Source organism: Hyperolius riggenbachi, chromosome 11 (assembly GCF_040937935.1).
Source record: "Hyperolius riggenbachi isolate aHypRig1 chromosome 11, aHypRig1.pri, whole genome shotgun sequence".
In the NCBI taxonomy this organism is placed as follows: Eukaryota; Metazoa; Chordata; class Amphibia; order Anura; family Hyperoliidae; genus Hyperolius; species Hyperolius riggenbachi.
Window position 1 is genome coordinate 98,972,737 of NC_090656.1, and position 25,050 is coordinate 98,997,786.

General features: G+C 39.1%; 20 non-coding genes across 20 annotated transcripts; all 20 read left to right on the forward strand.

Moving 5' to 3' along the window:
• The first annotated feature begins 1,179 nt into the window (after positions 1–1,179).
• TRNAT-AGU (transfer RNA threonine (anticodon AGU)) lies at positions 1,180–1,253 on the forward strand. The gene has a single exon. It is a non-coding gene; the product is annotated as a tRNA-Thr (tRNA).
• Positions 1,254–2,566: 1,313 nt separating this feature from the next.
• TRNAT-AGU (transfer RNA threonine (anticodon AGU)) lies at positions 2,567–2,640 on the forward strand. The gene has a single exon. It is a non-coding gene; the product is annotated as a tRNA-Thr (tRNA).
• Positions 2,641–4,665: 2,025 nt separating this feature from the next.
• Positions 4,666–4,739, forward strand: TRNAT-AGU (transfer RNA threonine (anticodon AGU)). Its single transcript has one exon. It is a non-coding gene; the product is annotated as a tRNA-Thr (tRNA).
• Positions 4,740–5,360: 621 nt separating this feature from the next.
• TRNAT-AGU (transfer RNA threonine (anticodon AGU)) lies at positions 5,361–5,434 on the forward strand. Its single transcript has one exon. It is a non-coding gene; the product is annotated as a tRNA-Thr (tRNA).
• Positions 5,435–6,746: 1,312 nt separating this feature from the next.
• TRNAT-AGU (transfer RNA threonine (anticodon AGU)) lies at positions 6,747–6,820 on the forward strand. The gene has a single exon. It is a non-coding gene; the product is annotated as a tRNA-Thr (tRNA).
• A 610-nt stretch (positions 6,821–7,430) lies between these two features.
• Positions 7,431–7,504, forward strand: TRNAT-AGU (transfer RNA threonine (anticodon AGU)). The gene has a single exon. It is a non-coding gene; the product is annotated as a tRNA-Thr (tRNA).
• A 617-nt stretch (positions 7,505–8,121) lies between these two features.
• TRNAT-AGU (transfer RNA threonine (anticodon AGU)) lies at positions 8,122–8,195 on the forward strand. Its single transcript has one exon. It is a non-coding gene; the product is annotated as a tRNA-Thr (tRNA).
• A 2,025-nt stretch (positions 8,196–10,220) lies between these two features.
• On the forward strand, positions 10,221–10,294 carry TRNAT-AGU (transfer RNA threonine (anticodon AGU)). The gene has a single exon. It is a non-coding gene; the product is annotated as a tRNA-Thr (tRNA).
• A 623-nt stretch (positions 10,295–10,917) lies between these two features.
• On the forward strand, positions 10,918–10,991 carry TRNAT-AGU (transfer RNA threonine (anticodon AGU)). Its single transcript has one exon. It is a non-coding gene; the product is annotated as a tRNA-Thr (tRNA).
• Positions 10,992–13,948: 2,957 nt separating this feature from the next.
• Positions 13,949–14,022, forward strand: TRNAT-AGU (transfer RNA threonine (anticodon AGU)). Its single transcript has one exon. It is a non-coding gene; the product is annotated as a tRNA-Thr (tRNA).
• A 622-nt stretch (positions 14,023–14,644) lies between these two features.
• TRNAT-AGU (transfer RNA threonine (anticodon AGU)) lies at positions 14,645–14,718 on the forward strand. The gene has a single exon. It is a non-coding gene; the product is annotated as a tRNA-Thr (tRNA).
• A 1,315-nt stretch (positions 14,719–16,033) lies between these two features.
• TRNAT-AGU (transfer RNA threonine (anticodon AGU)) lies at positions 16,034–16,107 on the forward strand. The gene has a single exon. It is a non-coding gene; the product is annotated as a tRNA-Thr (tRNA).
• Positions 16,108–16,729: 622 nt separating this feature from the next.
• TRNAT-AGU (transfer RNA threonine (anticodon AGU)) lies at positions 16,730–16,803 on the forward strand. The gene has a single exon. It is a non-coding gene; the product is annotated as a tRNA-Thr (tRNA).
• A 623-nt stretch (positions 16,804–17,426) lies between these two features.
• TRNAT-AGU (transfer RNA threonine (anticodon AGU)) lies at positions 17,427–17,500 on the forward strand. Its single transcript has one exon. It is a non-coding gene; the product is annotated as a tRNA-Thr (tRNA).
• Positions 17,501–18,121: 621 nt separating this feature from the next.
• On the forward strand, positions 18,122–18,195 carry TRNAT-AGU (transfer RNA threonine (anticodon AGU)). The gene has a single exon. It is a non-coding gene; the product is annotated as a tRNA-Thr (tRNA).
• A 1,305-nt stretch (positions 18,196–19,500) lies between these two features.
• Positions 19,501–19,574, forward strand: TRNAT-AGU (transfer RNA threonine (anticodon AGU)). Its single transcript has one exon. It is a non-coding gene; the product is annotated as a tRNA-Thr (tRNA).
• Positions 19,575–21,587: 2,013 nt separating this feature from the next.
• TRNAT-AGU (transfer RNA threonine (anticodon AGU)) lies at positions 21,588–21,661 on the forward strand. Its single transcript has one exon. It is a non-coding gene; the product is annotated as a tRNA-Thr (tRNA).
• Positions 21,662–22,291: 630 nt separating this feature from the next.
• On the forward strand, positions 22,292–22,365 carry TRNAT-AGU (transfer RNA threonine (anticodon AGU)). The gene has a single exon. It is a non-coding gene; the product is annotated as a tRNA-Thr (tRNA).
• Positions 22,366–22,986: 621 nt separating this feature from the next.
• Positions 22,987–23,060, forward strand: TRNAT-AGU (transfer RNA threonine (anticodon AGU)). The gene has a single exon. It is a non-coding gene; the product is annotated as a tRNA-Thr (tRNA).
• Positions 23,061–24,378: 1,318 nt separating this feature from the next.
• On the forward strand, positions 24,379–24,452 carry TRNAT-AGU (transfer RNA threonine (anticodon AGU)). Its single transcript has one exon. It is a non-coding gene; the product is annotated as a tRNA-Thr (tRNA).
• Positions 24,453–25,050: the final 598 nt, after the last annotated feature.

A 25,050-nucleotide genomic window follows, 5' to 3' on the forward strand; every position in this document is an offset into this window, starting at 1 on the left:
AAAGACATTTTCTTATCAGTTTGGTTTGATGTACTACCTTCCATCTCTGACAATAGGTAAAGGTCACTAACAAGTCTTTTGGGATGCTATGCTCAACATGGATGGGAGCTTAACCCACACTTGCCTAGCCAAAACTTCTTCAAGTAAAATTGCTGCTTCTACAATAAGAAACATTGTATAAAACTTAATTACTAAGCCACAGCACCTACATGAAATATAATAGTGACTGGCTTCTGTGGCACAAAACTCATTGGTTTTGCCACAGCTTTCATTATCATATTTTGGAAGTTGCACAACATTCTTTTCAACAATTTTGTCCTAAAAGTTTTCCATTCCCTTTTAGGTGGACTATGTGTATACTCTTAGGCAGGGAAAAGTAGGCCTGAAAAACTATTAAAAAAAAAATGTTAAAAAACTGAGAATGCAAATGCAAAGAAAAAAGAGTGCTGTGCCACAATAGACAATAACTGTATTGCATCATGTGGGCGCTGTGGCTTAGTTGGTTAAAGAGCCTGTCTAGTAAACAGGAGATCCTGAGTTCAACTCTCAGCAGTGCCTTTGCTCATCTTATTATCACCAAGTCATTGCCTGCTGTTTACATCCCAGATTTTCGGGATCACGTCTTTGAGCTTCACCCATATTTGCTTACAGGAAACTTGCATTCGCTATGCCCACTGTTTCCACCACATCGGAACAAAGACATTTTCTTAGCAGTTTGGTTTGATGTACTACCTTCCATCTCTGACAATAGGTAAAGGTCACTAACAAGTCTTTTGGGATGCTATGCTCAATATGGATGGGAGCTTAACCCGCACTTGCCTAGCCAAAACTTCTTCAAGTAAAATTGCTGCTTCTACAATAGGAAACATTGTATAAAGCTTAATCACTAAGCCACAGCACCTACATGAAATATAATAGTGACTGGCTTCTGTGGCACAATACTCATCGGTTTTGCCACAGCTTTTATTATCATATTTTGGAAGTTGCACAACATTCTTTTCAACAATTTTGTCCTAAAAGTTTTCCATTCCCTTTTAGGTGGACTATGTGTATACTCTTAGGCAGGGAAAAGTAGGCCTGAAAAACTATTGAAAAAAAAATGTTAAAAAACTGAGAATGCAAATGCAAAGAAAAAAGAGTGCTGTGCCACAATAACCAATAACTGTATTGCAGCATGTGGGCGCTGTGGCTTAGTTGGTTAAAGTGCCTGTCTAGTAAACAGGAGATCCTGAGTTTAACTCTCAGCAGTGCCTTTGCTCATCTTATTATCACCAAGTCATTGCCTGCTGTTTACATCCCAGATTTTCGGGATCACGTCTTTGAGCTTCACCCATATTTGCTCACAGGAAACTTGCATTCCCTATGCCCACTGTTTCCACCACATCTGAACAAAGACATTTTCTTATCAGTTTGGTTTGATGTACTACCTTCCATCTCTGACAATAGGTAAAGGTCACTAACAAGTCTTTTGGGATGCTATGCTCAACATGGATGGGAGCTTAACCCACACTTGCCTAGCCAAAACTTCTTCAAGTAAAATTGCTGCTTCTACAATAAGAAACATTGTATAAAACTTAATTACTAAGCCACAGCACCTACATGAAATATAATAGTGACTGGCTTCTGTGGCACAAAACTCATTGGTTTTGCCACAGCTTTCATTATCATATTTTGGAAGTTGCACAACATTCTTTTCAACAATTTTGTCCTAAAAGTTTTCCATTCCCTTTTAGGTGGACTATGTGTATACTCTTAGGCAGGGAAAAGTAGGCCTGAAAAACTATTGAAAAAAAAAATGTTAAAAAACTGAGAATGCAAATGCAAAGAAAAAAGAGTGCTGTGCCACAATAGACAATAACTGTATTGCATCATGTGGGCGCTGTGGCTTAGTTGGTTAAAGAGCCTGTCTAGTAAACAGGAGATCCTGAGTTCAACTCTCAGCAGTGCCTTTGCTCATCTTATTATCACCAAGTCATTGCCTGCTGTTTACATCCCAGATTTTCGGGATCACGTCTTTGAGCTTCACCCATATTTGCTCACAGGAAACTTGCATTCGCTATGCCCACTGTTTCCACCACATCTGAACAAAGACATTTTCTTATCAGTTTGGTTTGATGTACTACCTTCCATCTCTGACAATAGGTAAAGGTCACTAACAAGTCTTTTGGGATGCTATGCTCAACATGGATGGGAGCTTAACCCGCACTTGCCTAGCCAAAACTTCTTCAAGTAAAATTGCTGCTTCTACAATAAGAAACATTGTATAAAACTTAATTACTAAGCCACAGCACCTACATGAAATATAATAGTGACTGGCTTCTGTGGCACAAAACTCATTGGTTTTGCCACAGCTTTCATTATCATATTTTGGAAGTTGCACAACATTCTTTTCAACAATTTTGTCCTAAAAGTTTCCCATTCCCTTTTAGGTGGACTATGTGTATACTCTTAGGCAGGGAAAAGTAGGCCTGAAAAACTATTGAAAAAAAATGTTAAACTGAGAATGCTAATGCAAACAAAAAAGAGTGCTGTGGCACGATAACCAATATCTGTAGTGCAGTATGTGGGTGCTGTGGCTTAGCTGGTTAAAGCGCCTGTCTAGTAAACAGGAGATCCTGAGTTCAACTCTCAGCAGTGCCTTTGCTCATCTTATTATCACCAAGTCATTGCCTGCTGTTTACATCCCAGATTTTCGGGATCACGTCTTTGAGCTTCACCCATATTTGCTCACAGGAAACTTGCATTCCCTATGCCCACTGTTTCCACCACATCTGAACAAAGACATTTTCTTATCAGTTTGGTTTGATGTACTACCTTCCATCTCTGACAATAGGTAAAGGTCACTAACAAGTCTTTTGGGATGCTATGCTCAACATGGATGGGAGCTTAACGCGCACTTGCCTAGCCAAAACTTCTTCAAGTAAAACTGCTGCTTCTACAATAAGAAACATTGTATAAAACTTAATTACTAAGCCACAGCACCTACATGAAATATAATAGTGACTGGCTTCTGTGGCGCAAAACTCATTGGTTTTGCCACAGCTTTCATTATCATATTTTGGAAGTTGCACAACATTCTTTTCAACAATTTTGTCCTAAACGTTTTCCATTCCCTTTTAGGTGGACTATGTGTATACTCTTAGGCAGGGAAAAGTAGGCCTGAAAAACTATTGAAAAAAAAATGTTAAAAAACTGAGAATGCAAATGCAAAGAAAAAAGAGTGCTGTGCCACAATAACCAATAACCAATAACTGTATTGCAGCGTTTGGGCGCTGTGGCTTAGTTGGTTAAAGCGCCTGTCTAGTAAATAGGAGATCCTCAGTTCAACTCTCAGCAGTGCCTTTGCTCATCTTATTATCACCAAGTCATTGCCTGCTGTTTACATCCCAGATTTTCGGGATCACGTCTTTGAGCTTCACCCATATTTGCTCACAGGAAACTTGCATTCCCTATGCCCACTGTTTCCACCACATCTGAACAAAGACATTTTCTTATCAGTTTGGTTTGATGTACTACCTTCCATCTCTGACAATAGGTAAAGGTCACTAACAAGTCTTTTGGGATGCTATGCTCAACATGGATGGGAGCTTAACCCGCACTTGCCGAGCCAAAACTTCTTCAAGTAAAATTGCTGCTTCTACAATAAGAAACATTGTATAAAACTTAATTACTAAGCCACAGCACCTACATGAAATATAATAGTGACTGGCTTCTGTGGCGCAAAACTCATTGGTTTTGCCACAGCTTTCATTATCATATTTTGGAAGTTGCACAACATTCTTTTCAACAATTTTGTCCTAAAAGTTTTCCATTCCCTTTTAGGTGGACTATGTGTATACTCTTAGGCAGGGAAAAGTAGGCCTGAAAAACTATTGAAAAAAAAATGTTAAAAAACTGAGAATGCAAATGCAAAGAAAAAAGAGTGCTGTGCCACAATAACCAATAACCAATAACTGTATTGCAGCGTTTGGGCGCTGTGGCTTAGTTGGTAAAAGCGCCTGTCTAGTAAATAGGAGATCCTCAGTTCAACTCTCAGCAGTGCCTTTGCTCATCTTATTATCACCAAGTCATTGCCTGCTGTTTACATCCCAGATTTTCGGGATCACGTCTTTGAGCTTCACCCATATTTGCTCACAGGAAACTTGCATTCCCTATGCCCACTGTTTCCACCACATCTGAACAAAGACATTTTCTTATCAGTTTGGTTTGATGTACTACCTTCCATCTCTGACAATAGGTAAAGGTCACTAACAAGTCTTTTGGGATGCTATGCTCAACATGGATGGGAGCTTAACCCGCACTTGCCGAGCCAAAACTTCTTCAAGTAAAATTGCTGCTTCTACAATAAGAAACATTGTATAAAACTTAATTACTAAGCCACAGCACCTACATGAAATATAATAGTGACTGGCTTCTGTGGCGCAAAACTCATTGGTTTTGCCACAGCTTTCATTATCATATTTTGGAAGTTGCACAACATTCTTTTCAACAATTTTGTCCTAAAAGTTTTCCATTCCCTTTTAGGTGGACTATGTGTATACTCTTAGGCAGGGAAAAGTAGGCCTGAAAAACTATTGAAAAAAAAATGTTAAAAAACTGAGAATGCAAATGCAAAGAAAAAAGAGTGCTGTGCCACAATAACCAATAACTGTATAGCAGCATGTGGGCGCTGTGGCTTAGTTGGTTAAAGTGACTGTCTAGTAAACAGGAGATCCTGAGTTCAACTCTCAGCAGTGCCTTTGCTCATCTTATTATCACCAAGTCATTGCCTGCTGTTTACATCCCAGATTTTCGGGATCACGTCTTTGAGCTTCACCCATATTTGCTCACAGGAAACTTGCATTCCCTATGCCCACTGTTTCCACCACATCTGAACAAAGACATTTTCTTATCAGTTTGGTTTGATGTACTACCTTCCATCTCTGACAATAGGTAAAGGTCACTAACAAGTCTTTTGGGATGCTATGCTCAACATGGATGGGAGCTTAACCCGCACTTGCCTAGCCAAAACTTCTTCAAGTAAAATTGCTGCTTCTACAATAAGAAACATTGTATAAAACTTAATTACTAAGCCACAGCACCTACATGAAATATAATAGTGACTGGCTTCTGTGGCACAAAACTCATTGGTTTTGCCACAGCGCTCATTATCATATTTTGGAAGTTGCACAACATTCTTTTCAACAATTTTGTCCTAAAAGTTTTCCATTCCCTTTTAGGTGGACTATGTGTATACTCTTAGGCAGGGAAAAGTAGGCCTGAAAAACTATTGAAAAAAAAATGTTAAAAAACTGAGAATGCAAATGCAAAGAAAAAAGAGTGCTGTGCCACAATAACCAATAACTGTATTGCAGCATGTGGGCGCTGTGGCTTAGTTGGTTAAAGCGCCTGTCTAGTAAACAGGAGATCCTGAGTTCAACTCTCAGCAGTGCCTTTGCTCATCCTATTATCACCAAGTCATTGCCTGCTGTTTACATCCCAGATTTTCGGAATCACGTCTTAGAGCTTCACCCATATTTGCTCACAGGAAACTTGCATTCGCTATGCCCACTGTTTCCACCACATCTGAACAAAGACATTTTCTTATCAGTTTGGTTTGATGTACTACCTTCCATCTCTGACAATAGGTAAAGGTCACTAACAAGTCTTTTGGGATGCTATGCTCAACATGGATGGGAGCTTAACCCGCACTTGCCTAGCCAAAACTTCTTCAAGTAAAATTGCTGCTTCTACAATAAGAAACATTGTATAAAACTTAATTACTAAGCCACAGCACCTACATAAAATATAATAGTGACTGGCTTCTGTGGCACAAAACTCATTGGTTTTGCCACAGCTTTCATTATCATATTTTGGAAGTTGCACAACATTCTTTTCAACAATTTTGTCCTAAAAGTTTTCCATTCCCTTTTAGGTGGACTATGTGTATACTCTTAGGCAGGGAAAAGTAGGCCTGAAAAACTATTGAAAAAAAATGTTAAACTGAGAATGCTAATGCAAACAAAAAAGAGTGCTGTGGCACGATAACCAATATCTGTATTGCAGTATGTGGGTGCTGTGGCTTAGCTGGTTAAAGCGCCTGTCTAGTAAACGGGAGATCCTGAGTTCAACTCTCAGCAGTGCCTTTGCTCATCTTATTATCACCAAGTCATTGCCTGCTGTTTACATCCTAGATTTTCGGGATCACGTCTTTGAGCTTCACCCATATTTGCTTACAGGAAACTTGCATTCGCTATGCCCACTGTTTCGACCACATCTGAACAAAGACATTTTCTTATCAGTTTGGTTTGATGTACTACCTTCCATCTCTGACAATAGGTAAAGGTCACTAACAAGTCTTTTGAGATGCTATGCTCAACATGGATGGGAGCTTAACCCGCACTTGCCTAGCCAAAACTTCTTCAAGTAAAATTGCTGCTTCTACAATAAGAAACATTGTATAAAACTTAATTACTAAGCCACAGCACCTACATGAAATATAATAGTGACTGGCTTCTGTGGCACAAAACTCATTGGTTTTGCCACAGCTTTCATTATCATATTTTGGAAGTTGCACAACATTCTTTTCAACAATTTTGTCCTAAAAGTTTTCCATTCCCTTTTAGGTGGACTATGTGTATACTCTTAGGCAGGGAAAAGTAGGCCTGAAAAACTATTGAAAAAAAAATGTTAAAAAACTGAGAATGCAAATGCAAAGAAAAAAGAGTGCTATGCCACAATAACCAATAACTGTATTGCAGCATGTGGGCGCTGTGGCTTAGTTGGTTAAAGCGCCTGTCTAGTAAGCAGGAGATCCTGAGTTCAACTCTCAGCAGTGCCTTTGCTCATCTTATTATTGCCTGCTGTTTACATCCCAGATTGTCGGGATCACGTCTTTGAGCTTCACCCATATTTGCTCACAGGAAACTTGCATTCGCTATGCCCACTGTTTCCACCACATCTGAACAAAGACATTTTCTTATCAGTTTGGTGTGATGTACTACCTTCCATCTCTGACAATAGGTAAAGGTCACTAACAAGTCTTTTGGGATGCTATGCTCAACATGGATGGGAGCTTAACCCGCACTTGCCTAGCCAAAACTTCTTCAAGTAAAATTGCTGCTTTTACAATAAGAAACATTGTATAAAACTTAATTACTAAGCCACAGCACCTACATGAAATATAATAGTGACTGGCTTCTGTGGCACAAAACTCATTGGTTTTGCCACAGCTTTCATTATCATATTTTGGAAGTTGCACAACATTCTTTTCAACAATTTTGTCCTAAAAGTTTCCCATTCCCTTTTAGGTGGACTATGTGTATACTCTTAGGCAGGGAAAAGTAGGCCTGAAAAACTATTGAAAAAAAAATGTTAAAAAACTGAGAATGCAAATGCAAAGAAAAAAGAGTGCTGTGCCACAATAACCAATAACTGTATTGCAGCATGTGGGCGCTGTGGCTTAGTTGGTTAAAGCGCCTGTCTAGTAAACAGGATATCCTGAGTTCAACTCTCAGCAGTGCCTTTGCTCATCTTATTATCACCAAGTCATTGCCTGCTGTTTACATCCCAGATTTTCGGGATCACGTCTTTGAGCTTCACCCATATTTGCTCACAGGAAACTTGCATTCCCTATGCCCACTGTTTCCACCACATCTGAACAAAGACATTTTCTTATCAGTTTGGTTTGATGTACTACCTTCCATCTCTGACAATAGGTAAAGGTCACTAACAAGTCTTTTGGGATGCTATGCTCAACATGGATGGGAGCTTAACCCACACTTGCCTAGCCAAAACTTCTTCAAGTAAAATTGCTGCTTCTACAATAAGAAACATTGTATAAAACTTAATTACTAAGCCACAGCACCTACATGAAATATAATAGTGACTGGCTTCTGTGGCACAAAACTCATTGGTTTTGCCACAGCTTTCATTATCATATTTTGGAAGTTGCACAACATTCTTTTCAACAATTTTGTCCTAAAAGTTTCCCATTCCCTTTTAGGTGGACTATGTGTATACTCTTAGGCAGGGAAAAGTAGGCCTGAAAAACTATTGAAAAAAAATGTTAAACTGAGAATGCTAATGCAAACAAAAAAGAGTGCTGTGGCACGATAACCAATATCTGTAGTGCAGTATGTGGGTGCTGTGGCTTAGCTGGTTAAAGCGCCTGTCTAGTAAACAGGAGATCCTGAGTTCAACTCTCAGCAGTGCCTTTGCTCATCTTATTATCACCAAGTCATTGCCTGCTGTTTACATCCCAGATTTTCGGGATCACGTCTTTGAGCTTCACCCATATTTGCTCACAGGAAACTTGCATTCCCTATGCCCACTGTTTCCACCACATCTGAACAAAGACATTTTCTTATCAGTTTGGTTTGATGTACTACCTTCCATCTCTGACAATAGGTAAAGGTCACTAACAAGTCTTTTGGGATGCTATGCTCAACATGGATGGGAGCTTAACGCGCACTTGCCTAGCCAAAACTTCTTCAAGTAAAACTGCTGCTTCTACAATAAGAAACATTGTATAAAACTTAATTACTAAGCCACAGCACCTACATGAAATATAATAGTGACTGGCTTCTGTGGCGCAAAACTCATTGGTTTTGCCACAGCTTTCATTATCATATTTTGGAAGTTGCACAACATTCTTTTCAACAATTTTGTCCTAAACGTTTTCCATTCCCTTTTAGGTGGACTATGTGTATACTCTTAGGCAGGGAAAAGTAGGCCTGAAAAACTATTGAAAAAAAAATGTTAAAAAACTGAGAATGCAAATGCAAAGAAAAAAGAGTGCTGTGCCACAATAACCAATAACCAATAACTGTATTGCAGCGTTTGGGCGCTGTGGCTTAGTTGGTTAAAGCGCCTGTCTAGTAAATAGGAGATCCTCAGTTCAACTCTCAGCAGTGCCTTTGCTCATCTTATTATCACCAAGTCATTGCCTGCTGTTTACATCCCAGATTTTCGGGATCACGTCTTTGAGCTTCACCCATATTTGCTCACAGGAAACTTGCATTCCCTATGCCCACTGTTTCCACCACATCTGAACAAAGACATTTTCTTATCAGTTTGGTTTGATGTACTACCTTCCATCTCTGACAATAGGTAAAGGTCACTAACAAGTCTTTTGGGATGCTATGCTCAACATGGATGGGAGCTTAACCCGCACTTGCCGAGCCAAAACTTCTTCAAGTAAAATTGCTGCTTCTACAATAAGAAACATTGTATAAAACTTAATTACTAAGCCACAGCACCTACATGAAATATAATAGTGACTGGCTTCTGTGGCGCAAAACTCATTGGTTTTGCCACAGCTTTCATTATCATATTTTGGAAGTTGCACAACATTCTTTACAACAATTTTGTCCTAAAAGTTTTCCATTCCCTTTTAGGTGGACTATGTGTATACTCTTAGGCAGGGAAAAGTAGGCCTGAAAAACTATTGAAAAAAAAATGTTAAAAAACTGAGAATGCAAATGCAAAGAAAAAAGAGTGCTGTGCCACAATAACCAATAACCAATAACTGTATTGCAGCGTTTGGGCGCTGTGGCTTAGTTGGTTAAAGCGCCTGTCTAGTAAATAGGAGATCCTCAGTTCAACTCTCAGCAGGGCCTTTGCTCATCTTATTATCACCAAGTCATTGCCTGCTGTTTACATCCCAGATTTTCGGGATCACGTCTTTGAGCTTCACCCATATTTGCTCACAGGAAACTTGCATTCCCTATGCCCACTGTTTCCACCACATCTGAACAAAGACATTTTCTTATCAGTTTGGTTTGATGTACTACCTTCCATCTCTGACAATAGGTAAAGGTCACTAACAAGTCTTTTGGGATGCTATGCTCAACATGGATGGGAGCTTAACCCGCACTTGCCTAGCCAAAACTTCTTCAAGTAAAATTGCTGCTTCTACAATAAGAAACATTGTATAAAACTTAATTACTAAGCCACAGCACCTACATGAAATATAATAGTGACTGGCTTCTGTGGCACAAAACTCATTGGTTTTGCCACAGCGCTCATTATCATATTTTGGAAGTTGCACAACATTCTTTTCAACAATTTTGTCCTAAAAGTTTTCCATTCCCTTTTAGGTGGACTATGTGTATACTCTTAGGCAGGGAAAAGTAGGCCTGAAAAACTATTGAAAAAAAAATGTTAAAAAACTGAGAATGCAAATGCAAAGAAAAAAGAGTGCTGTGCCACAATAACCAATAACTGTATTGCAGCATGTGGGCGCTGTGGCTTAGTTGGTTAAAGCGCCTGTCTAGTAAACAGGAGATCCTGAGTTCAACTCTCAGCAGTGCCTTTGCTCATCCTATTATCACCAAGTCATTGCCTGCTGTTTACATCCCAGATTTTCGGAATCACGTCTTAGAGCTTCACCCATATTTGCTCACAGGAAACTTGCATTCGCTATGCCCACTGTTTCCACCACATCTGAACAAAGACATTTTCTTATCAGTTTGGTTTGATGTACTACCTTCCATCTCTGACAATAGGTAAAGGTCACTAACAAGTCTTTTGGGATGCTATGCTCAACATGGATGGGAGCTTAACCCGCACTTGCCTAGCCAAAACTTCTTCAAGTAAAATTGCTGCTTCTACAATAAGAAACATTGTATAAAACTTAATTACTAAGCCACAGCACCTACATGAAATATAATAGTGACTGGCTTCTGTGGCACAAAACTCATTGGTTTTGCCACAGCTTTCATTATCATATTTTGGAAGTTGCACAACATTCTTTTCAACAATTTTGTCCTAAAAGTTTTCCATTCCCTTTTAGGTGGACTATGTGTATACTCTTAGGCAGGGAAAAGTAGGCCTGAAAAACTATTGAAAAAAAAATGTTAAAAAACTGAGAATGCAAATGCAAAGAAAAAAGAGTGCTGTGCCACAATAACCAATAACTGTATTTGCATGCACGTGGGCGCTGTGGCTTAGTTGGTTAAAGCGCCTGTCTAGTAAACAGGAGATCCTGAGTTCAACTCTCAGCAGTGCCTTTGCTCATCTTATTATCACCAAGTCATTGCCTGCTGTTTACATCCCAGATTTTCGGGATCACGTCTTTGAGCTTCACCCATATTTGCTCACAGGAGACTTGCATTCGCTATGCCCACTGTTTCCACCACATCTGAACAAAGACATTTTCTTATCAGTTTGGTTTGATGTAATACCTTCCATCTCTGACAATAGGTAAAGGTCACTAACAAGTCTTTTGGGATGCTATGCTCAACATGGATGGGAGCTTAACCCGCACTTGCCTAGCCAAGACTTCTTCAAGTAAAATTGCTGCTTCTACAATAAGAAACATTGTATAAAACTTAATTACTAAGCCACAGCACCTACATGAAATATAATAGTGACTGGCTTCTGTGGCACAAAACTCATTGGTTTTGCCACAGCTTTCATTATCATATTTTGGAAGTTGCACAACATTCTTTTCAACAATTTTGTCCTAAAAGTTTTCCATTCCCTTTTAGGTGGACTATGTGTATACTCTTAGGCAGGGAAAAGTAGGCCTGAAAAACTATTGAAAAAAAAATGTTAAACTGAGAATGCTAATGCAAACAAACAAGAGTGCTGTGCCACAATAACCAATAACTGTATTGCAGTATGTGGGTGCTGTGGCTTAGCTGGTTAAAGCGCCTGTTTAGTAAACAGGAGATCCTGAGTTCAACTCTCAGCAGTGCCTTTGCTCATCTTATTATCACCAAGTCATTGCCTGCTGTTTACATCCCAGATTTTCGGGATCACGTCTTTGAGCTTCACCCATATTTGCTTACAGGAAACTTGCATTCGCTATGCCCACTGTTTCCACCACATCGGAACAAAGACATTTTCTTAGCAGTTTGGTTTGATGTACTACCTTCCATCTCTGACAATAGGTAAAGGTCACTAACAAGTCTTTTGGGATGCTATGCTCAACATGAATGGGAGCTTAACCCGCACTTGCCTAGCCAAAACTTCTTCAAGTAAAATTGCTGCTTCTACAATAAGAAACATTGTATAAAACTTAATTACTAAGCCACAGCACCTACATGAAATATAATAGGGACTGGCTTCTGTGGCACAAAACTCATTGGTTTTGCCACAGCTTTCATTATCATATTTTGGAAGTTGCACAACATTCTTTTCAACAATTTTGTCCTAAAAGTTTTCCATTCCCTTTTAGGTGGACTATGTGTATACTCTTAGGCAGGGAAAAGTAGGCCTGAAAAACTTCTTCAAGTAAAATTGCTGCTTCTACAATAAGAAACATTGTATAAAACTTAATTATTAAGCCACAGCACCTACATGAAATATAATAGGGACTGGCTTCTGTGGCACAAAACTCATTGGTTTTGCCACAGCTTTCATTATCATATTTTGGAAGTTGCACAACATTCTTTTCAACAATTTTGTCCTAAAAGTTTTCCATTCCCTTTTAGGTGGACTATGTGTATACTCTTAGGCAGGGAAAAGTAGGCCTGAAAAACTATTGAAAAAAAAATGTTAAACTGAGAATGCTAATGCAAATAAACAAGAGTGCTGTGCCACAATAACCAATAACTTTATTGCAGTATGTGGGTGCTGTGGCTTAGCTGGTTAAAGCGCCTGTTTAGTAAACAGGAGATCCTGAGTTCAACTCTCAGCAGTGCCTTTGCTCATCTTATTATCACCAAGTCATTGCCTGCTGTTTACATCCCAGATTTTCGGGATCACGTCTTTGAGCTTCACCCATATTTGCTTACAGGAAACTTGCATTCGCTATGCCCACTGTTTCCACCACATCGGAACAAAGACATTTTCTTAGCAGTTTGGTTTGATGTACTACCTTCCATCTCTGACAATAGGTAAAGGTCACTAACAAGTCTTTTGGGATGCTATGCTCAATATGGATGGGAGCTTAACCCGCACTTGCCTAGCCAAAAATTCTTCAAGTAAAATTGCTGCTTCTACAATAGGAAACATTGTATAAAACTTAATCACTAAGCCACAGCACCTACATGAAATATAATAGTGACTGGCTTCTGTGGCACAATACTCATCGGTTTTGCCACAGCTTTTATTATCATATTTTGGAAGTTGCACAACATTCTTTTCAACAATTTTGTCCTAAATTTTTCCATTCCCTTTTAGGTCGACTATGTGTATACTCATAGGCAGGGAAAAAGTAGGCCTGAAAAACTATTGAAAAAAAAAGTTAAAAGACTGAGAATGCAAATGCAAAGAAAAAAGAGTGCTGTGCCACAATAACCAATAACTGCTAATAAGCGTATGGGTGCTGTGGCTTAGTTGGTTAAAGCGCCTGTCTAGTAAACCGGAGATCCTGAGTTCAACTCTCAGCAGTACCTTTGCTCATCTTATTATCACCAAGTCATTGCCTGCTGTTTACATCCCAGATTTTCGGGATCACGTCTTTGAGCTTTACCCATATTCGCTCACAGGAAACTTGCATTCGCTATGCCCACTGTTTCCACCACATCTGAACAAAGACATTTTCTTATCAGTTTGGTTTGATGTACTACCTTCCATCTCTGACAATAGGTAAAGGTCACTAACAAGTCTTTTGGGATGCTATGCTCAACATGGATGGGAGCTTAACCCGCACTTGCCTAGCCAAAACTTCTTCAAGTAAAATTGCTGCTTCTACAATAAGAAACATTGTATAAAACTTAATTACTAAGCCACAGCACCTACATGAAATATAATAGTGACTGGCTTCTGTGGCACAAAACTCATTGGTTTTGCCACAGCTTTCATTATCATATTTTGGAAGTATCACAACATTCTTTTCAACAATTTTGTCCTAAAAGTTTTCCATTCCCTTTTAGGTGGACTATGTGTATACTCTTAGGCAGGGAAAAGTAGGCCTGAAAAACTATTGAAAAAAAAATGTTAAAAAACTGAGAATGCAAATGCAAAGAAAAAAGAGTGCTGTGCCACAATAACCAATAACTGTATTTGCATGCACGTAGGTGCTGTGGCTTAGTTGGTTAAAGCGCCTGTCTAGTAAACAGGAGATCCTGAGTTCAACTCTCAGCAGTGCCTTTGCTCATCTTATTATCACCAAGTCATTGCCTGCTGTTTACATCCCAGATTTTCGGGATCACGTCTTTGAGCTTCACCCATATTTGCTCACAGGAAACTTGCATTCACTATGCCCACTGTTTCCACCACATCTGAACAAAGACATTTTCTTATCAGTTTGGTTTGATGTACTACCTTCCATCTCTGACAATAGGTAAAGGTCACTAACAAGTCTTTTGGGATGCTATGCTCAACATGGATGGGAGCTTAACCCGCACTTGCCTAGCCAAAACTTCTTCAAGTAAAATTGCTGCTTCTACAATAAGAAACATTGTATAAAACTTAATTACTAAGCCACAGCACCTACATGAAATATAATAGTGACTGGCTTCTGTGGCACAAAACTCATTGGTTTTACCACAGCTTTCATTATCATATTTTGGAGGTTGCACAACATTCTTTTCAACAATTTTGTCCTAAAAGTTTTCCATTCCCTTTTAGGTGGACTATGTGTATACTCTTAGGCAGGGAAAAGTAGGCCTGAAAAACTATTGAAAAAAAATGTTAAAAAACTGAGAATGCAAATGCAAAGAAAAAAGAGTGCTGTGCCACAATAACCAATAACTGTATTTGCATGCATGTGGGTGCTGTGGCTTAGTTGGTTAAAGCGCCTGTCTAGTAAACAGGAGATCCTGAGTTCAACTCTCAGCAGTGCCTTTGCTCATCTTATTATCACCAAGTCATTGCCTGCTGTTTACATCCCAGATTTTCGGGATCACGTCTTTGAGCTTCACCCATATTCGCTCACAGGAAACTTGCATTCGCTATGCCCACTGTTTCCACCACATCTGAACAAAGACATTTTCTTATCAGTTTGGTTTGATGTACTACCTTCCATCTCTGACAATAGGTAAAGGTCACTAACAAGTCTTTTGGGATGCTATGCTCAACATGGATGGGAGCTTAACCCGCACTTGCCTAGCCAAAACTTCTTCAAGTAAAATTGCTGCTTCTACAATAAGAAACATTGTATAAAACTTAATTACTAAGCCACAGCACCTACATGAAATATAATAGGGACTGGCTTCTGTGGCACAAAACTCATTGGTTTTGCCACAGCTTTCATTATCATATTTTGGAAGTTGCACAACATTCTTTTCAACAATTTTGTCCTAAAAGTTTTCCATTCCCTTTTAGGTGGACTATGTGTATACTCTTAGGCAGGGAAAAGTAGGCCTGAAAAACTATTGAAAAAAAAATGTTAAACTGAGAATGCTAATGCAAACAAACAAGAGTGCTGTGTCACAATAACCAATAACTGTATTGCAGTATGTGGGTGCTGTGGCTTAGCTGGTTAAAGCGCCTGTTTAGTAAACAGGAGATCCTGAGTTCAACTCTCAGCAGTGCCTTTGCTCATCTTATTATCACCAAGTCATTGCCTGCTGTTTACATCCCAGATTTTCGGGATCACGTCTTTGAGCTTCACCCATATTTGCTTACAGGAAACTTGCATTCGCTATGCCCACTGTTTCCACCACATCGGAACAAAGACATTTTCTTAGCAGTTTGGTTTGATGTACTACCTTCCATCTCTGACAATAGGTAAAGGTCACTAACAAGTCTTTTGGGATGCTATGCTCAATATGGATGGGAGCTTAACCCGCCCTTGCCTAGCCAAAAATTCTTCAAGTAAAATTGCTGCTTCTACAATAGGAAACATTGTATAAAACTTAATCACTAAGCCACAGCACCTACATGAAATATAATAGTGACTGGCTTCTGTGGCACAAAACTCATTGGTTTTGCCACAGCTTTCATTATCATATTTTGGAAGTATCACAACATTCTTTTCAACAATTTTGTCCTAAAAGTTTTCCATTCCCTTTTAGGTGGACTATGTGTATACTCTTAGGCAGGGAAAAGTAGGCCTGAAAAACTATTGAAAAAAAAATGTTAAAAAACTGAGAATGCAAATGCAAAGAAAAAAGAGTGCTGTGCCACAATAACCAATAACTGTATTTGCATGCACGTGGGCGCTGTGGCTTAGTTGGTTAAAGCGCCTGTCTAGTAAACAGGAGATCCTGAGTTCAACTCTCAGCAGTGCCTTTGCTCATCTTATTATCACCAAGTCATTGCCTGCTGTTTACATCCCAGATTTTCGGGATCACGTCTTTGAGCTTCACCCATATTTGCTCACAGGAAACTTGCATTCACTATGCCCACTGTTTCCACCACATCTGAACAAAGACATTTTCTTATCAGTTTGGTTTGATGTACTACCTTCCATCTCTGACAATAGGTAAAGGTCACTAACAAGTCTTTTGGGATGCTATGCTCAACATGGATGGGAGCTTAACCCGCACTTGCCTAGCCAAAACTTCTTCAAGTAAAATTGCTGCTTCTACAATAAGAAACATTGTATAAAACTTAATTACTAAGCCACAGCACCTACATGAAATATAATAGTGACTGGCTTCTGTGGCACAAAAATCATTGGTTTTACCACAGCTTTCATTATCATATTTTGGAAGTTGCACAACATTCTTTTCAACAATTTTGTCCTAAAAGTTTTCCATTCCCTTTTAGGTGGACTATGTGTATACTCTTAGGCAGGGAAAAGTAGGCCTGAAAAACTATTGAAAAAAAATGTTAAAAAACTGAGAATGCAAATGCAAAGAAAAAAGAGTGCTGTGCCACAATAACCAATAACTGTATTTGCATGCACGTGGGCGCTGTGGCTTAGTTGGTTAAAGCGCCTGTCTAGTAAACAGGAGATCCTGAGTTCAACTCTCAGCAGTGCCTTTGCTCATCTTATTATCACCAAGTCATTGCCTGCTGTTTACATCCCAGATTTTCGGGATCACGTCTTTGAGCTTTACCCATATTCGCTCACAGGAAACTTGCATTCGCTATGCCCACTGTTTCCACCACATCTGAACAAAGACATTTTCTTATCAGTTTGGTTTGATGTACTACCTTCCATCTCTGACAATAGGTAAAGGTCACTAACAAGTCTTTTGGGATGCTATGCTCAACATGGATGGGAGCTTAACCCGCACTTGCCTAGCCAAAACTTCTTCAAGTAAAATTGCTGCTTCTACAATAAGAAACATTGTATAAAACTTAATTACTAAGCCACAGCACCTACATGAAATATAATAGTGACTGGCTTCTGTGGCACAAAACTCATTGGTTTTGCCACAGCTTTCATTATCATATTTTGGAAGTTGCACAACATTCTTTTCAACAATTTTGTCCTAAAAGTTTTCCATTCCCTTTTAGGTGGACTATGTGTATACTCTTAGGCAGGGAAAAGTAGGCCTGAAAAACTATTGAAAAAAAAATGTTAAAAAACTGAGAATGCAAATGCAAAGAAAAAAGAGTGCTGTGCCACAATAACCAATAACTGTATTTGCATGCACGTGGGTGCTGTGGCTTAGTTGGTTAAAGCGCCTGTCTAGTAAACAGGAGATCCTGAGTTCAACTCTCAGCAGTGCCTTTGCTCATCTTATTATCACCAAGTCATTGCCTGCTGTTTACATCCCAGATTTTCGGGATCACGTCTTTGAGCTTCACCCATATTTGCTCACAGGAAACTTGCATTCGCTATGCCCACTGTTTCCACCACATCTGAACAAAGACATTTTCTTATCAGTTTGGTTTGATGTACTACCTTCCATCTCTGACAATAGGTAAAGGTCACTAACAAGTCTTTTGGGATGCTATGCTCAACATGGATGGGAGCTTAACCCGCACTTGCCTAGCCAAAACTTCTTCAAGTAAAATTGCTGCTTCTACAATAAGAAACATTGTATAAAACTTAATTACTAAGCCACAGCACCTACATGAAATATAATAGTGACTGGCTTCTGTGGCACAAAACTCATTGGTTTTGCCACAGCTTTCATTATCATATTTTGGAAGTTGCACAACATTCTTTTCAACAATTTTGTCCTAAAAGTTTTCCATTCCCTTTTAGGTGGACTATGTGTATACTCTTAGGCAGGGAAAAGTAGGCCTGAAAAACTATTGAAAAAAAAATGTTAAAAAACTGAGAATGCAAATGCAAAGAAAAAAGAGTGCTGTGCCACAATAACCAATAACTGTATTGCAGCATGTGGGCGCTGTGGCTTAGTTGGTTAGAGCACCTGTCTAGTAAACAGGAGATACTGAGTTCAACTCTCAGCAGTGCCTTTGCTCATCTTATTATCACCAAGTCATTGCCTGCTGTTTACATCCCAGATTTTCGGGATCACGTCTTTGAGCTTCACCCATATTTGCTCACAGGAAACTTGCATTCGCTATGCCCACTGTTTCCACCACATCTGAACAAAGACATTTTCTTATCAGTTTGGTTTGATGTACTACCTTCCATCTCTGACAATAGGTAAAGGTCACTAACAAGTCTTTTGGGATGCTATGCTCAACATGGATGGGAGCTTAACCCGCACTTGCCTAGTCAAAACTTCTTCAAGTAAAATTGCTGCTTCTACAATAAGAAACATTGTATAAAACTTAATTACTAAGCCACAGCACCTACATGAAATATAATAGTGACTGGCTTCTGTGGCACAAAACTCATTGGTTTTGCCACAGCTTTCATTATCATATTTTGGAAGTTGCACAACATTCTTTTCAACAATTTTGTCCTAAAAGTTTTCCATTCCCTTTTAGGTGGACTATGTGTATACTCTTAGGCAGGGAAAAGTAGGCCTGAAAAACTATTGAAAAAAAAATGTTAAAAAACTGAGAATGCAAATGCAAAGAAAAAAGAGTGCTGTGCCACAATAACCAATAACTGTATTGCAGCATGTGGGCGCTGTGGCTTAGTTGGTTAAAGCGCCTGTCTAGTAAAAAGGAGATCCTGAGTTCAACTCTCAGCAGTGACTTTGCTCATCTTATTATTGCCTGCTGTTTACATCCCAGATTTTCGGGATCACGTCTTTGAGCTTCACCCATATTTGCTCACAGGAAACTTGCATTCGCTATGCCCACTGTTTCCACCACAACTGAACAAAGACATTTTCTTATCAGTTTGGTTTGATGTACTACCTTCCATCTCTGACAATAGGTAAAGGTCACTAACAAGTCTTTTGGGATGCTATGCTCAACATGGATGGGAGCTTAACCCGCACTTGCCTAGCCAAAACTTCTTCAAGTAAAATTGCTGCTTCTACAATAAGAAACATTGTATAAAACTTAATTACTAAGTCACAGCACCTACATGAAATATAATAGTGACTGGCTTCTGTGGCACAAAACTCATTGGTTTTGCCACAGCTTTTATTGTCATATTTTGGAAGTTGCACAACATTCTTTTCAACAATTTTGTCCTAAAAGTTTTCCATTCCCTTTTAGGTGGACTATGTGTATACTCTTAGGCAGGGAAAAGTAGGCCTGAAAAACTATTGAAAAAAAAATGTTAAAAAACTGAGAATGCAAATGCAAAGAAAAAAGAGTGCTGTGCCACAATAACCAATAACTGGATTGCAGCATGTGGGTGCTGTGGCTTAGTTGGTTAAAGCGCCTGTCTAGTAAACAGGAGATCCTGAGTTCAACTCTCAGCAGTGCCTTTGCTCATCTTATTATCACCAAGTCATTGCCTGCTGTTTACATCCCAGATTTTCGGGATCACGTCTTTGAGCTTCACCCATATTTGCTCACAGGAAACTTGCATTCGCTATGCCCACTGTTTCCACCACATCTGAACAAAGACATTTTCTTATCAGTTTGGTTTGATGTACTACCTTCCATCTCTGACAATAGGTAAAGGTCACTAACAAGTCTTTTGGGATGCTATGCTCAACATGGATGGGAGCTTAACCCGCACTTGCCTAGCCAAAACTTCTTCAAGTAAAATTGCTGCTTCTACAATAAGAAACATTTTTATAAAACTTAATTACTAAGCCACAGCACCTACATGAAATATAATAGTGACTGGCTTCTGTGGCACAAAACTCATTGGTTTTGCCACAGCTTTCATTATCATATTTTGGAAGTTGCACAACATTCTTTTCAACAATTTTGTCCTAAAAGTTTTCCATTCCCTTTTAGGTGGACTATGTGTATACTCTTAGGCAGGGAAAAGTAGGCCTGAAAAACTATTGAAAAAAAAATGTTAAAAAACTGAGAATGCAAATGCAAAGAAAAAAGAGTGCTGTGCCACAATAACCAATAACTGTATTGCAGCATGTGGGTGCTGTGGCTTAGTTGAGTAAAGCGCCTGTCTAGTAAACAGGAGATCCTGAGTTCAACTCTCAGCCGTGCCTTTGCTCATCTTATTATCACCAAGTCATTGCCTGCTGTTTACATCCCAGATTTTCGGGATCACGTCTTTGAGCTTCACCCATATTTGCTCACAGGAAACTTGCATTTGCTATGCCCACTGTTTCCACCACATCTAAACAAAGACAGTTTCTTATCAGTTTGGTTTGATGTACTACCTTTCATCTCTGACAATAGGTAAAGGTCACTAACAAGTCTTTTGGGATGCTATGCTCAACATGGATGGGAGCTTAACCCGCACTTCCCTAGCCAAAACTTCTTCAAGTAAAATTGCTGCTTCTACAATAAGAAACATTGTATAAAACTTAATTACTAAGCCACAGCACCTACATGAAATATAATAGTGACTGGCTTCTGTGGCACAAAACTCATTGGTTTTGCCACAGCTTTCATTATCATATTTTGGAAGTTGCACAACATTCTTTTCAACAATTTTGTCCTAAAAGTTTCCCATTCCCTTTTAGGTGGACTATGTGTATACTCTTAGGCAGGGAAAAGTAGGCCTGAAAAACTATTGAAAAAAAAATGTTAAAAAACTGAGAATGCAAATGCAAAGAAAAAAGAGTGCTGTGCCACAATAACCAATAACGGTATTGCAGCATGTGGGCGCTGTGGCTTAGTTGGTTAAAGTGCCTGTCTAGTAAACAGGAGATACTGAGTTCAACTCTCAGCAGTGCCTTTGCTCATCTTATTATCACCAAGTCATTGCCTGCTGTTTACATCCCAGATTTTCGGGATCACGTCTTTGAGCTTCACCCATATTTGCTCACAGGAAACTTGCATTCGCTATGCCCACTGTTTCCACCACATCTGAACAAAGACATTTTCTTATCAGTTTGGTTTGATGTACTACCTTCCATCTCTGACAATAGGTAAAGGTCACTAACAAGTCTTTTGGGATGCTATGCTCAACATGGATGGGAGCTTAACCCGCACTTGCCTAGTCAAAACTTCTTCAAGTAAAATTGCTGCTTCTACAATAAGAAACATTGTATAAAACTTAATTACTAAGCCACAGCACCTACATAAAAATATAATAGTGACTGGATTCTGTGGCACAAAACTCATTGGTTTTGCCACAGCTTTCATTATCATATTTTGGAAGTTGCACAACATTCTTTTCAACAATTTTGTCCTAAAAGTTTTCCATTCCCTTTTAGGTGGACTATGTGTATACTCTTAGGCAGGGAAAAGTAGGCCTGAAAAACTATTGAAAAAAAAATGTTAAAAAACTGAGAATGCAAATGCAAAGAAAAAAGAGTGCTGTGCCACAATAGACAATAACTGTATTGCACCATGTGGGCGCTGTGGCTTAGTTGGTTAAAGCGCCTGTCTAGTAAACAGGAGATCCTGAGTTCAACTCTCAGCAGTGCCTTTGCTCATCTTATTATCACCAAGTCATTGCCTGCTGTTTACATCCCAGATTTTCGGGATCACGTCTTTGAGCTTCACCCATATTTGCTCACAGGAAACTTGCATTCGCTATGCCCACTGTTTCCACCACATCTGAACAAAGACATTTTCTTATCAGTTTGGTTTGATGTACTACCTTCCATCTCTGACAATAGGTAAAGGTCACTAACAAGTCTTTTGGGATGCTATGCTCAACATGGATGGGAGCTTAACCCGCACTTGCCTAGCCAAAACTTCTTCAAGTAAAATTGCTGCTTCTACAATAAGAAACATTGTATAAAACTTAATTACTAAGCCACAGCACCTACATAAAAATATAATAGTGACTGGATTCTGTGGCACAAAACTCATTGGTTTTGCCACAGCTTTCATTATCATATTTTGGAAGTTGCACAACATTCTTTTCAACAATTTTGTCCTAAAAGTTTTCCATTCCCTTTTAGGTGGACTATGTGTATACTCTTAGGCAGGGAAAAGTAGGCCTGAAAAACTATTGGAAAAAAAATGTTAAAAAACTGAGAATGCAAATGCAAAGAAAAAAAGAGTGCTGTGCCACAATAACCAATAACCAATAACTGTATTGCAGCATGTGGGCGCTGTGGCTTAGTTGGTTAAAGCGCCTGTCTAGTAAACAGGAGATCCTGAGTTCAACTCTCAGCAGTGCCTTTGCTCATCTTATTATCACCAAGTCATTGCCTGCTGTTTACATCCCAGATTTTCGGGATCACGTCTTAGAGCTTCACCCATATTTGCTCACAGGAAACTTGCATTCGCTATGCCCACTGTTTCCACCACATCTGAACAAAGACATTTTCTTATCAGTTTGGTTTGATGTACTACCTTCCATCTCTGACAATAGGTAAAGGTCACTAACAAGTCTTTTGGGATGCTATGCTCAACATGGATGGGAGCTTAACCCGCACTTGCCTAGCCAAAACTTCTTCAAGTAAAATTGCTGCTTCTACAATAAGAAACATTGTATAAAACTTAATTACTAAGTCACAGCACCTACATGAAATATAATAGTGACTGGCTTCTGTGGCACAAAACTCATTGGTTTTGCCACAGCTTTCATTGTCATATTTTGGAAGTTGCACAACATTCTTTTCAACAATTTTGTCCTAAAAGTTTTCCATTCCCTTTTAGGTGGACTATGTGTATACTCTTAGGCAGGGAAAAGTAGGCCTGAAAAACTATTGAAAAAAAAATGTTAAAAAACTGAGAATGCAAATGCAAAGAAAAAAGAGTGCTGTGCCACAATAACCAATAACAGGATTGCAGCATGTGGGTGCTGTGGCTTAGTTGGTTAAAGCGCCTGTCTAGTAAACAGGAGATCCTGAGTTCAACTCTCAGCAGTGCCTTTGCTCATCTTATTATCACCAAGTCATTGCCTGCTGTTTACATCCCAGATTTTCGGGATCACGTCTTTGAGCTTCACCCATATTTGCTCACAGGAAACTTGCATTCGCTATGCCCACTGTTTCCACCACATCTGAACAAAGACATTTTCTTATCAGTTTGGTTTGATGTACTACCTTCCATCTCTGACAATAGGTAAAGGTCACTAACAAGTCTTTTGGGATGCTATGCTCAACATGGATGGGAGCTTAACCCGCACTTGCCTAGCCAAAACTTCTTCAAGTAAAATTGCTGCTTCTACAATAAGAAACATTTTTATAAAACTTAATTACTAAGCCACAGCACCTACATGAAATATAATAGTGACTGGCTTCTGTGGCACAAAACTCATTGGTTTTGCCACAGCTTTCATTATCATATTTTGGAAGTTGCACAACATTCTTTTCAACAATTTTGTCCTAAAAGTTTTCCATTCCCTTTTAGGTGGACTATGTGTATACTCTTAGGCAGGGAAAAGTAGGCCTGAAAAACTATTGAAAAAGAAATGTTAAAAAACTGAGAATGCAAATGCAAAGAAAAAAGAGTGCTGTGCCACAATAACCAATAACTGTATTGCAGCATGTGGGCGCTGTGGCTTAGTTGGTTAAAGTGCCTGTCTAGTAAACAGGAGATACTGAGTTCAACTCTCAGCAGTGCCTTTGCTCATCTTATTATCACCAAGTCATTGCCTGCTGTTTACATCCCAGATTTTCGGGATCACGTCTTTGAGCTTCACCCATATTTGCTCACAGGAAACTTGCATTCGCTATGCCCACTGTTTCCACCACATCTGAACAAAGACATTTTCTTATCAGTTTGGTTTGATGTACTACCTTCCATCTCTGACAATAGGTAAAGGTCACTAACAAGTCTTTTGGGATGCTATGCTCAACATGGATGGGAGCTTAACCCGCACTTGCCTAGTCAAAACTTCTTCAAGTAAAATTGCTGCTTCTACAATAAGAAACATTGTATAAAACTTAATTACTAAGCCACAGCACCTACATAAAAATATAATAGTGACTGGATTCTGTGGCACAAAACTCATTGGTTTTGCCACAGCTTTCATTATCATATTTTGGAAGTTGCACAACATTCTTTTCAACAATTTTGTCCTAAAAGTTTTCCATTCCCTTTTAGGTGGACTATGTGTATACTCTTAGGCAGGGAAAAGTAGGCCTGAAAAACTATTGAAAAAAAAATGTTAAAAAACTGAGAATGCAAATGCAAAGAAAAAAGAGTGCTGTGCCACAATAGACAATAACTGTATTGCACCATGTGGGCGCTGTGGCTTAGTTGGTTAAAGCGCCTGTCTAGTAAACAGGAGATCCTGAGTTCAACTCTCAGCAGTGCCTTTGCTCATCTTATTATCACCAAGTCATTGCCTGCTGTTTACATCCCAGATTTTCGGGATCACGTCTTTGAGCTTCACCCATATTTGCTCACAGGAAACTTGCATTCGCTATGCCCACTGTTTCCACCACATCTGAACAAAGACATTTTCTTATCAGTTTGGTTTGATGTACTACCTTCCATCTCTGACAATAGGTAAAGGTCACTAACAAGTCTTTTGGGATGCTATGCTCAACATGGATGGGAGCTTAACCCGCACTTGCCTAGCCAAAACTTCTTCAAGTAAAATTGCTGCTTCTACAATAAGAAACATTGTATAAAACTTAATTACTAAGCCACAGCACCTACATAAAAATATAATAGTGACTGGATTCTGTGGCACAAAACTCATTGGTTTTGCCACAGCTTTCATTATCATATTTTGGAAGTTGCACAACATTCTTTTCAACAATTTTGTCCTAAAAGTTTTCCATTCCCTTTTAGGTGGACTATGTGTATACTCTTAGGCAGGGAAAAGTAGGCCTGAAAAACTATTGGAAAAAAAATGTTAAAAAACTGAGAATGCAAATGCAAAGAAAAAAAGAGTGCTGTGCCACAATA